The sequence below is a fragment of the Balaenoptera ricei genome, chromosome 5, assembly GCF_028023285.1.
Source record: "Balaenoptera ricei isolate mBalRic1 chromosome 5, mBalRic1.hap2, whole genome shotgun sequence".
NCBI classification, from domain to species: Eukaryota; Metazoa; Chordata; class Mammalia; order Artiodactyla; family Balaenopteridae; genus Balaenoptera; species Balaenoptera ricei.
This window is the reverse complement of record NC_082643.1, coordinates 60,906,983-60,919,639: the sequence shown is the minus strand read 5'-3', so window position 1 is coordinate 60,919,639 and position 12,657 is coordinate 60,906,983. Positions and strand designations below refer to the sequence as shown.

At 37.4% G+C, this 12,657-nt stretch overlaps 1 pseudogene; it reads right to left on the bottom strand.

The window, feature by feature from the left end:
* Positions 1 to 11,616: 11,616 nt before the first annotated feature.
* Positions 11,617 to 12,266, bottom strand: LOC132366485 (THO complex subunit 7 homolog; annotated as a pseudogene).
* Between the last annotated feature and the right edge of the window lie 391 nt (positions 12,267 to 12,657).

Sequence of the window (12,657 nt, the reverse complement as noted above, 5' to 3'; positions counted from 1 at the left end):
ATTATATGTTTCACAGCATAAAAATGTCATGGCATCTAGCTGCCAAGCACATTTCTTAAGTTTGGGAAATTTCTTATGAGTTGAGTTCCTCCAGTCCAAGGTAGAAACCAGGTATTTACTCTCCTAGACTCCTTTGCAACAAAGGCACAGACTTGGAAACTAGCGCCTGCTATCTAAGCATGTCTACAATGAACTTCAATTCACAAAAGATTAACATGAGGAAACAGATGCCGCCTGGGACCCATGTTTAGCTGAGGATGGCAATAGAGGCTTTTAGGACCAGTGATGAGAGAGAATTAGGCACCACTGCCCAGGGTCACTGATGCCAAGAGAGGTAGAAGCAGTCACAGGGGTTCTTCACTGGCACACTCCTACAGTATAGTTTGGGCATAGTATCTTTTTGTGTGGCCTTCAAGCTTGTTTTCTCTGCCTTCCAAAATGTCTGTGAGCTATCTAATAAGCCAGTAAGACATTTTACTTCTTTAACTGTGCTAGCATGTGTTCTAAGTTTCTTTCTTTCTCTTTTCCCTTCTCTCTTCTTCCCTTCCTTCTTTCCTTCTTCCCTGCTTCCCTTACTCCTTCTTCCATTCTTTCTTTTGCATGATCTGTGAATGAATCACCCTACTTCCTATGTATGGTTAAACCCTACATTAGAATTTCTCTATGGTCTGGATACACTGAACTTCTGACAGGTTCTAGAACGCTGTATTTTTTAAAAACTCAAGGTCTTTGCCAATGCTGTGCTATTTGCTAGGGCATCTTCTCATAGCTCTTCTTAAGGCTATCTTTTCAACTTTCAAATTCCAACTTAAATGTGTTCCATAAGGTGTTCTACTCTGATTAACATATAAGAATGCCACCTCCATGTCCCCTTCCCCATCTAAATTCTCTCAGAGCATCCTTTCTATTTATTTTGTCCATAAAACTAAAAATTATAATCATTTTGTTTTTTGGTTTATTTTCTATTTTTCAGAGTAGAATATAAGCTTCTTGACAGAAGAGGTCACCATATTTTGGTCACTGTTTTATCTCCATGTCCCGTCAAAATATACATTGTGTGGTAGAAACTTAATGCAAATATTTGAATGAATGAGTGAGTAGATGGATGAGTGAGAAGAGGTTAGGAGATTGAGAAGTGTGATGAAGATTCAGAATGGTCACTTTGAGGAAAGGCAGAGGAAAATAGCCAAGGATTTCTAAACAGTGTTTAACGTCCAGCTGTGGCTGGAGAACATTAATGTGTAAAACATCTACATTTTTATGTTATTTTTTTTTTCTCTCAATACAATCCAGGCTGGGTGGAAAAGAGAGTGTTGAAAGAGGCTGTTGATCAACTGGAGAAAATGGGGGAATCAAAAGAGCTGAAGTCCAAATGTAGCACAATTAAGGAAGTCAGAACAGTAGAGGATACCGGTTATAATCAAAGTACAGTGCATCATTACATCTTAAGTTTTCTGAGGCTGAAAAATGATAAGTGATGATTATTTCTAGAATGTAACCATGTGTATAAATACTGAAATGAAATGTGAAATTCACTGGAGATCAGGGAAAGGTGAGGATGGGTTTTGGATGACTTGTCTAGATTTTGAAATCAGCCAGGATAACTTTTGCTATTCTATTTTTTAAAACTCAACTTTCCCATTACCAAATAATTTAATTTGATGCAAGTCAACAGACATTTGTTAAGCATACAATCCAGCTCTAGTTAGGCCTGTGTGAATAAGGTAAGGCACTCTTTCCTCTGCGCAAAGAAAACCCTAAACCTGAGTGCACAGTTTGGGAAACATAGCCTGGACTGTATTATAGGTCCCACTGCTTCTTTAGACTTAGTACTGTCAACAGAAAAAAAAAAAAAGCACAACATGAGAGTTGTGAGTTAAGTTTTATTTGGGGCAAAATGAGGACTACAGCCCAAGAGATGACATCTCAGATAGCTCTGAGGAACTTCTCCGAAGAGGTGGGGGGGATGGTCAGTTTTATATATGATTTTAGTGAAGAGGGATACCTGCAGTTGAGCACACATTTTGGCAGAGGCTTTCTGCTAGCCACGAGGAGCAGATGTCACCTTCAATGATTTTAGTGTTTTTCTAGATACTAGAAGATGCAAGAATTTGGAGTCATAAAATCTTCTCCTGAAAATATCTAACTATGTGAAGGCTTGTTCTGCCAATTTTTCCCAGAGCACAGAGTGCCTCATTCCTGATCTCCACCCTGAACTTCTTTCAGAGTGTGTTGAAGGTCAATGGCCGCAGTGGCTAGTGACTTGATCCTTGTAGTGGCAGATGGCAAGTGCCAATTTTTAGTTGGCAATACTTTTGTGCTTGGTACATCTTGTACAAACATATGTTGTGGCCCAAAAAACACTCTATGAAAGAAATTGTCAGAAGAGAGGAAAGGAAAGGCAAGGAATATTGCTGAGTCCCTAATAGATACCAGCCATTGTGCTAAGGGTTTTAAACATGTTATCTCTTTTAATTCTCACCGCAGTGTCACCGGGTTGACATATGTTGTAACAAAATAGCTTCAACCGAGGAGGTCAACGGAAGACCCAGACCAGCAATCTCAGTCCCACGATAGTAAGCAAAGAATAGCAAACTACCACTTTAAGCTTAAGCACAAAGCAAAGTTTATTTAAGCAGAGGTACACTCTCAGAGAGGGACAGTGGGCTGTTTCTGCAAATTGAAAGCTGCATTCCTATACAGGCTTAAGGGCACTTTTTTTTTTTTTTTTTTAATTATTTATTTATTTATTTATTTATTTTTGGCTGTGTTGGGTCTTCATTTCTGTGCGAGGGCTTTCTCCAGTTGCGGCAAGCGGGGGCCACTCTTCATCGCCGTGCGCAGGCCTCTCACTATCGTGGCCTCTCTTGTTGCGGAGCACAGGCTCCAGACGCGCAGGCTCAGTAGTTGTGGCTCACGGGCCCAGTTGCTCCGCGGCATGTGGGATCTTCCCAGACCAGGGCTCGAACCAGTGTCCCCTGCAGAGCCAGGCAGATTCTCAACCACTGCGCCACCAGGGAAGCCCTTAAGGGCACTTTTAAGGAGCATTTTGCAGGGTGGTGGGGGTGAGTGAGAGCGGATCATTATTTGATTGACAGCCCCAAAATATGTAACAAGTTTACTGCTACGCATGCTCTCACCCTTGAATTGGTAAGAAATGCCCACGGGGCGGGGTGGTGGGGTGGTGGTGCAAAACCACATGTAGATTTTGCTATAATGATGGTATAATGAGTTTGGGTTTACTGTAGGTTATACCCCTGTCTGGTCTGGGCATGCGCAGCCCGGGGAATTTCCCTCGTGTTACTGTGCCCCTCTTTATCAGGTTAAGCTGCCCACCACACGACCATCGTTTCGCCCATTCTGGGTGAGGTCAGGGGAGAGTCCCCAGATGGTTGGGTGTGACTTGATTGCTCCTTATTGTCTTTCTTACCGCTGTCACCTCCTTGCTGCTAATGTCTGACTAACTACCTAACACAACAATGTATAGTCAGAAGTTATCTCAATGTTCCAAGTAAGGTAATTAAGTTTCAATAAGGTAAGTAGCCTGTCCAAGTTTAAACAGCTTTATTAAGTGGTAGAACTGTAGTATGAGCCTTTTCAGTTAGTTTTTTCCAGTTCAGCAATCGAACGCCAAAATACATGGCTTAGAGCAATACATTTTAATTTTTCCTCGTAATTCTGTAGGCTGTCTGGGCAGTTCTTTCAGTCTGAGTCTGTTTGATTAGAAAGAGACTGAATAGTCTAGGAGACCTCACTCACATATTTGGGATAGATGGAGTGTCTAGGAAGGCTTGGGACCTCTCTCCATATTGTTTTTCATCATTCAGGAAGTTAGCCTTAGCTTGTTCACATGGTGGAGGGTTTTTAACACCAAGAGATGACAACCACCCAGTACTCAACACTTTTTAAGACTCTAGATTGTATTTTCTAATGTTCCATTGAGTGAAGTATGTCATATGGCTAAGCCCATATGGAGAACATTTCTCCACTTCTTAATAGGAGGAGAGGCAAAGTCACATTGCCAAGGGACATGCATGTGGGGAAAGGAGAAACTTGTGGGCATTTTGCAACCTACTATATGAACCTAATTTCAAACTCATGCTCTTTCTGAAGCAGGAGGGAAGGGAGCAGGGCACAACCTTTAAAAGAAAGGCATAGCCATAGGATGTGACAAAGACTGGTTAGAACCAACTGGGTCCAAGATGGAGGAAGATTTGACTTGCAGTAGACCTTGAGCCTCGTTATACGCTCATTGTAATACATTAACATGCTAAATGACATACCCACCAGCACCATGACACTTCTGAGGCCAACCATAAGAGGTCAAAAAGTGGGCAATGGCCCAATTCCTGGAAATCCCTGCCCCTTCCCCAAGATAATTGGAATAATTCTTCCACTCATTAGCCTATGAAATTACCCAGCTCATAAAAACTAACCACCATATTTCGAGGCTCTCTTGCCTTCTGAGATGGCCCACACCCTGTGGAGTGTGTTTCTCTCTAAATAATTCCACCTCTTACCTATCACTTTGTCTCTCACTGAATTCCTTCTGTGACGAGACATCAAGAACCTCAAATTCACCAGGTACATTTCTACTATATCACATTGTTCACTGACTGTTGTTAATTCTAAATGAAGACAACATTGTCCAAGCCCTTGTGGAACTGTGAAAATAAAAGGAAACTGATATTTATTTAGAACCTGTATTATACACTTAGCACCATCCTAGGAATTTCTCATTATGTCATAATCATATTAAGGAGCTAGTAATCTGGGGAATAATGTCTCTCTTCAAGCAGTCTAGAAGTTATTAAACAGTTTACAGTTTGTTTTAGAAATTCAAATTAAATAAATCAATGAAATAAATGACTGTAGAGATATCATAGACCTGTAACTTTGATCAAAAAAATTTTAAGTCATCTTTTTGGATGATGAGATTTTCCTCCCAAAGATTCTATTACATAATAAAATAGAGTTAATTTCAGGCTGTAAAATATGGCTACCATTTTAACCACAAAATATTCTGAGAAAAAATATATACACACGCATGTATAATACATAGCATTTGGTCAATTACCTATAGACAAATTGGACTTATATGGATGGGTGGCTACCATAATAATTTCAAAAATTCTTTCAGGATGGTTTTGATAGGTCTGTTAAATATAATCAATTTGACTTAATTATTGTTACCATTAGCACTGTTTATACCAAGTGTTAGTCACTGAGTTAGATGTCTTCCACAGATTTTCTCTTTTAATCCTCACAATAACATGAAGAGTAATATTATTACTCTTACTTCATATATAAGAAAATCTCTGAGGAAGAGGGATTTTAAGTAAATTCCCCACAGTCCTATTAGTTAGCCAAATGGTAGAGCTAAAATTTTAGTCACGTAGTTTTATTCCAGAGTTTGAACATTTAACTAATAAATTTTTCCTGCTTCAGTTTATATCGACTATTTTTATGATTAATTACTTAATAGTCACATCAACCACATCAACAGCCACTAAACCTTTAGGATAGCCCAAGTTCTTTGCTGATATACCATCATGGCCAAGAATAAAGACTACCAACTCAAAGAGATTACTGTTGCTCTTTCTACTCCATTTGCAAAGGAAAATTCAGAAATACACTGCGGTGCATTCTTTAAACTCTCTCAAATATTCTTCTTCTTCTTTGGAGAGATGTTTAAAAGCTAACTGGTGCTTTTCATCTGAATACAAATTAGGTTCGACTAATAAGATGCACTTGTGTGAGGTCTGGAAGGTGACAATAAGGCAGAACCCTTCTTCCTGAGGTACTTGGCTATTTGAAACAAAGTTTGAAAGCATGCTGATGTCTGGCACCGGCCTTCTTTCATCCACTACCCCATGTGCAGGTTGAATCTGTGGATGCTCCATCAGATGCATGAATCCACAAACTGCAGCTTTGGCTGCCTCTTCCCCTACTTCCTGTGCTTGAGAAGTAGTTGTGGTGATAGTGAGTAGAGTGTGTAGCAGCAGCTTCTTGCTTCTTGACTTTCTCAAGTGGTCATTTCAGAGGTGACAACTCCCATGATGATAAAGGAACTGCAGTAAATGTACATGAAAAGCAAAATTAAACTACATATATAGAGTGATCTCATTGGTAGAAAACAATCTATCATGTGTGCAGATATGTGAGAATTCATTTTTCAGAATATTGAAATGTAAATCACTCAGAATATTTCTTTGAGAATTAATTATTCTGTTTGGATATGTAGTATTATATACTATTCTGGATTTTTTTTCCAGCTGTTGGATATATTACAATTTGAAATGTTATTACATAGTTACTGTGTGATGATTGTATCACAATTTACACTATAGTTTGCTCTATAATCTGTGGTTTACTTCTTTATTTTCATAATATTTGTATCTGATTGGAATGGATCAACTAATATTTCCACCAGGAATCTGTTTACTTTGGTTATTTTATCAGATTATATGTAGAAGATTAGTGTTAGGGAAACTGTCCAATCCAATTTTACAGGTGATTAAACTGAGGTGGAGAGTGTAAGGGACTTTGTCCAGTAAACACATTTATTTAATGTTAAATTGGGAACTAGGAACTCTGACCAGAACAGCTGAGTTCAACATTCTTTATACTATTCCACACTGCTAAAGACAAGGAGAAAATTACAGAGGAAATAAAGGAAACAGAAAATGAGATTAGAACAATAGCTGTTAATTAGGACGCATTCCAGGATGTCTCAGGTAAATTTCTTTTCCAAAATATGTACATGTAACACAGCACTTTCCAAGATGACTGAATTTGAATCTCTGGGGTTTGAGATGTCTAGGCGACACAGATGTGCATGGCCACTTAAGAACTACTGGGCTAGAGGAGATGCTGTGTGGTAAAGGTCAATATGTAAAAATCACTCCTGAATTGTTCTGTTTAAACTCCATTCTAGAGCCTTATCTTTATTACTGGGCACAGCATTAGACACCACTGACCAGATTCCTTCTTGAAATTCTTCCCTCTCTTGGTTTCTCAGACTTTGTTCTGTTTCTATTTCTTGACTGCTTTCTTTGAGTCTCCTCTGTGGATTCCCTTTCCTCTGATTGCCTTTTTTGGTTTGTTTGTTTGTTTGTTTTTTACTTTATAAACAGCAGGAATTTATTTCTCATGGTTCTGGAGGCTGAAAGACTGGGACCAGGTGCAGGCATGGTCAGGTGAGGGACCTCTTCCGGGTCCCAGACTCCTTGCGTCTTCGCATGTGAAAGGGGCAAGGGAGCTGTGAAGAGTCTTTTTTTTTCTTTGCACAGATTTAATTAATTAATTACTTAATTTTTGTATTTCTTTTTTAATATCTATTTTTAATGAAGTATAATTGATTTACAATGTTGTGTTAGTGTCAGGTGTTCAGCACAGTGATTCAGATACATATATATTTGTTGGTTATCTATTTTACAGATAGTAGAGTGTATATGTTAATTCCAACCTCCTAATTTATCCCTCCCCCACCCCTTTTCCATTTGGTAACCATAAGTTTGTTTTCTATGTTTGTGGGTCTATTTCTGTTTTGTAAATAAGTTCATTTGCATCTTTTTAAAATTTTATTTTAGATTCCACATATAAGTGATATCATATGATATTTATCTTTCTCTGTCTGGCTTGCCATTTGCAACAACATGGATGGACCTAGAGATTACCATCTCTAAGCGAAGTAAGCCAGATGGAGAAAGACAAATATCATATGATATTGCTTATACATGGAATCAAAAAAAAAAAATGTACACCTCTGATTGCCTTTTAAATGTAGGTGTCCTCCACTACAATGAGAGCAGTGGTTCTCAACCTGGGCAGTTTGGCAATGTCAGGACACAGCGTTCACTGTCACGCCTAGGGATACACTACTAGCATTCAGTTAGTAGAGACTGAGGTTGCTACTAAACACCCTACAATGCACAGGACAGCCCCACAACAAGGGACTATCTGCCCCTAAATGTCAATAGTGGCAAAGGTGGGACACCTTGAATTAGAAGAAGAATATAATGTTTGTGTGCTTAGGATCACTTTTGACAAGTACAAAGTAGGTAAGAAAGGCAAGCATTTGTGCGTGAAATGACCTTCAAATGTTTTTTTCTTTTAATTAATAGATCAATAACTACAAATGCTTTAACCATTGTAGAACACACGAGGACAGGAACAGCTTCTCATTCATCTTCATATCCGCAAAACATAGGATAGTAAGTAGTTTGTTTTGTTCAATTTTTAAAATAATCTAAGGACATGGAAATTGGGAGAGTTAAGTTACCAAAATGACCATCATGTCATTACATGTCTTAATCTAAAAGGTAAACAATAAAAGGAACTAGTATCAACTTCACGTTTTTCAAACTTTTAATAGTGGACAGTAAATTCACTGAAAGAAGCAAGCTAAATATTTGTAAAATAAACATATTTATAAAGCAACAAATCACATCACATCTTCCAGACATACAAGCTCTGATCTTTGGTTCCCTGTTCCATGCTCAAGAGGAGGAGCAAAGTAGAGAATGCCCTTAGTAACAAGCGCTTTCAAGTATACTTCAACCTTGGGCTTTCACATCATGCAGGAGGAGAAAAGGATATATTCTTGTGAACTTGGTGTTCAATGATGGATACATGGTGATTAAATTATGATTGACCTGAATTCAGTAATACTGTTTATCATGCTCTATGGTAAGAGAACAGAGCTCTTTTAATTGAAATGGATTTTATTTCAATTTCATAATGCCTAACATAGAATGAGAGGGATGAGAACAGTGAGAAGAAATTCCATTTCTCATTATCTCAGTGATTACCAGTTGGTAATGTTTTATTTTACTAAATTAGATACTTTATTAAATAGATAAGAAAAACCAAAGCAAAAGGAACACAAAAATTATAGAATTATATACAATGCTTATTATTTCTGTAAAATGTGTTGATTTGGTTTTGTACATTAAAAAAAAAAAAGACAATGCTTGGAATGTTCTAAAATCTAAAAGGCCTTATCTCATGCCTAGCTAATTATTTTGACAGGTGTCTAACTGATGTGCGCTTTTCCATGCAAATGAGTTTGTGGAAAACAAGATGACTGCCATCTACATAAACACTCCATAACTAATTCTTATCTCCACAGAGAGATTACGTAGTGAAAGTCAGCAATTAGAATTCAGTGACAATTTTTCCTCTGCAATTGATTAGTGTACAGAATGTTCATCTAGTAGAAGGAATCTAAACAGTTCCACCAATTATTTCCCTTTTTGAACCTCAGACTAATCTGTCTTCTATGTGTGTGTAAGTCTGTTATTTATTTCCCCTCTCTGCCTCAGTCCTGGTTCTAAATTTATATCAGAGATACCATCGTTCCCCGAGCTATCTTGTCTTAAAATCTTGATATGTCATTGAATTTTCCTTTTTTACATATTCAAACGGTTGTTTATTTTTAGTAATGTTTTTGTTTCCTTCCTTTTTTATCCTTCTGCAGCTACCCTGTTACATATACTCATAAATTTGTGCCAAGGATTCTGAATTTTCATTTGTTTTCCTTTTTATGTCTATGCCTTTTTGAATCAATTTTATTCATCACCTCAAGCAAATTTTTCAGAAACCTGACTACTTTCATCAATTACCTCTTCGCTCAAAATCATCAGTTGATCCCATTTCACTCTGAATCAAATCCTGCCTATTTGAGGAAGTTGATATTGTCCATAACCCTCCTAATTCATCTATCTTATTTTATCCTTGATGGTCCCCAACACGTTTTTCAAAATTTGCTCACCAAATTTGTGCCTTTTCACTTTATTCAGGTTTTCCTAGGCTTGGAATAGCCTTCTTTGTTCATTTAATTTAACTAATTATAATCTGTCTTTCAGAGTCCATCTTAGGTCACACTTTATCTCTACATGCAAGTTCTATGATATATTCTCCCTTGGAACACAGAGGATCAGTTATTCATATGACATTTTTCAGATACTTTACAGAGTATGATATAAACTTTTAGGTTTTTTGCTTCGCTATATTGATAACTTTTGAATATATATATGCACATATATACAGTTTCTGTTTGTGTAAAGATTTATTGCATCTACTTACAACATGGTTTATGGAGCTTAATTTTAACAAAGCTTACGTGAATTAGGGAAGCAGTATAGAAAGAAATATAATTATAGGGAAAAACTAGTTTGTTTTTGTGATAGTTAATTTTATGTGTCAACTTGACTGGGCTGTGGAGTGTCCAGATATTTGGTCAATCAGTATTTTGGGTGTGTCTGTGAGGGTGTTTTTGGATGAGATTTACATTTAAATCAGTGGACTGAGTAAAGCAGCTTTTCCTCCCTAATGTGAGTGGGCCAATACAAGCAGCTCTCCTGGTTCTCAGGGTTTTGGACTTGAACTGGACCTGGCTCTCCTGGGTCTCCAGTTTGCAGACTCACCCTGTAGATCTTGGGATTTGCCTTCATCCATAATTGCATAAGCCAATCTATCTACCTATCTATCGTTCTTATCTTATTAGTTCTGTTTCTCTGGAGAATGCTGGCTAATATAGATTCATCTTGCCTATCTGCCTTACATGGCTAGTTCCTAATCTATGAATGGGGTAAGACGAAAATGAAAAAGACAGGACCCTGAACCTAGTCATGGGGGCAGAATAAGCTCTAGGAAGACCAAAGTAGCAGCAAGTCCTAACCTCGTTTTGTCACTTATTGGCTGTGGGACCCTGAGTGAATCATTTGGATCTCTGAGTTTTTCATATGCAAAATAATGATTCATCTGCCTTCTGAGCTCAGATTGTTTTTGTGTTATAAAAGTATATTTAATATGAAAACACTTTGGTGACTGTTAAATATTAACAAATAAGTATGATTGATATTACTTTTTTTTTTTTTTTTGATTCAGACCTGGCTTAATTTTTTAAAAAGATCATGAAATCCTTTTTGCAAGACTCTTGAAAATGACTCCTACAGAACAAAACAATAGAGAGAAAACATTTCAACAAAACATTTAACAACCACATTGCTCAAGTATTAAGGACAGAGATATAGAAAGTAATGCATATTGATTTACTTTGCATCTTGTAATTACCTCTGATATCAGTGATTCTTAATATCATGGAACCTCTCCCACAATAAGCATACACCACAAACATTTTGTACATAATTTCACAAGTTCACAGACCTCCTGAGAGCCTATTCATGGACTTCATTTTCAAAAGTGGTAACGATTTCCAGAATTTGACTCATTTTCTCATGTACATCCTAGAAATGCCACCTTCTCACTATCTTCCACTTATTTTGTGAGCAAATCAATGTTACCAGTTAAAAACTACCTAGAATACCAATGAGCACTAACATATCTGGCTTGAAAACATTTCATTAAACATTTTTGGATGTTGCTTCTTATCTTTTAAGTATAAAAAAGGCATTTCAATAAAAACAAATATATAATGAAGTCATTTCCCTTTGTGTGAAGAAATAAATATATAATGAAGTCATCTCCCTTTGTGTGAAGAAATATGAGTGAACTGTGCATTAATATTTAAAAGCAACGTAGTTCACTGCCAAAACTTTAAATGTCTCAAGAGCACAACAAATTCTGAACACACTAAGATCATGTTGCTACTTCAATATTCTTGGGAACAGTGAGTGATTAGTTGGTCTGTGGTTTAGGATCAGTTTCCATGCTTGTTTCTTGAGCTTCTTCTACCTCTGAGAGTTTTTCATCATTTTCCAATGTTTGCTGAAGTTCATGGATGGTACTAAGAAGAACGTGAAACTGTTTCCTTCTCAATTCCAACTTATCTTCAACACTTTCTTTAACATGTGAAAGATGCTCTAATTCTTTTCCCAGAGCCTCTAGTTCCTTTAATGTCTCACGCCTGTCTGGATGATGCTGGATCACTTTTGCCAATGCATCATATTCTTGGCGATTTTTTCATATTCGTTTTGCTTGAAGAATTTGCTTTTTGCACTCAGCAATTTTTTATGTGTTCCAGCAATGCTACATTCTATTTCTTTGTAAATTTTTTCAAAATTTTCCATTTCTCTGAGATTCATATCATATACCAGCAAAGTTTTGCCCATTGAAAATTCACATTGGGACAGTGTGCTCAGCATACGTTGGTACTGGCTGTATCCCTCTTCCTGGGATCCAGAGTTGCACCATTTAATGAAACTTTTCGCTAGCAGATTAATTCTCCGATCATCTCCAGCGCCATCTCCATCAGTTAGGAGACGCTTGCGTATGACTTCGTCGTCAGTCACGGCTCCCATGGCATGCGCGGCGGCGGCGGCGGAGGATATTACTATTTTTAATAAAGACGCTTTACCCATTACATTATTTGAAAAGGCCCAAATTGTCGAACCTGCCATTGGCATGTCAGAATTCTGACAAAAACACAGAAATACCTTGTTCCTATTTATCATGGCTACCACAGGAGAAGTTGGAAAGATATCTCAAAGCCAAACTTTCTAGTAGCTAGATGGATTAACATAGTATCTTAAATAGCACTAGGCAAAATCTGAACTATGCTGGTATATGTTACATGTGAGGAAACATATCAGCCGACCAATGTATTTTAGGTTAAAATTCTCATTGGAACCATAATTTAAACTAAACCTTGGTACATAGAGGAAAAAAAACCCACACACACAAAGCATAGTA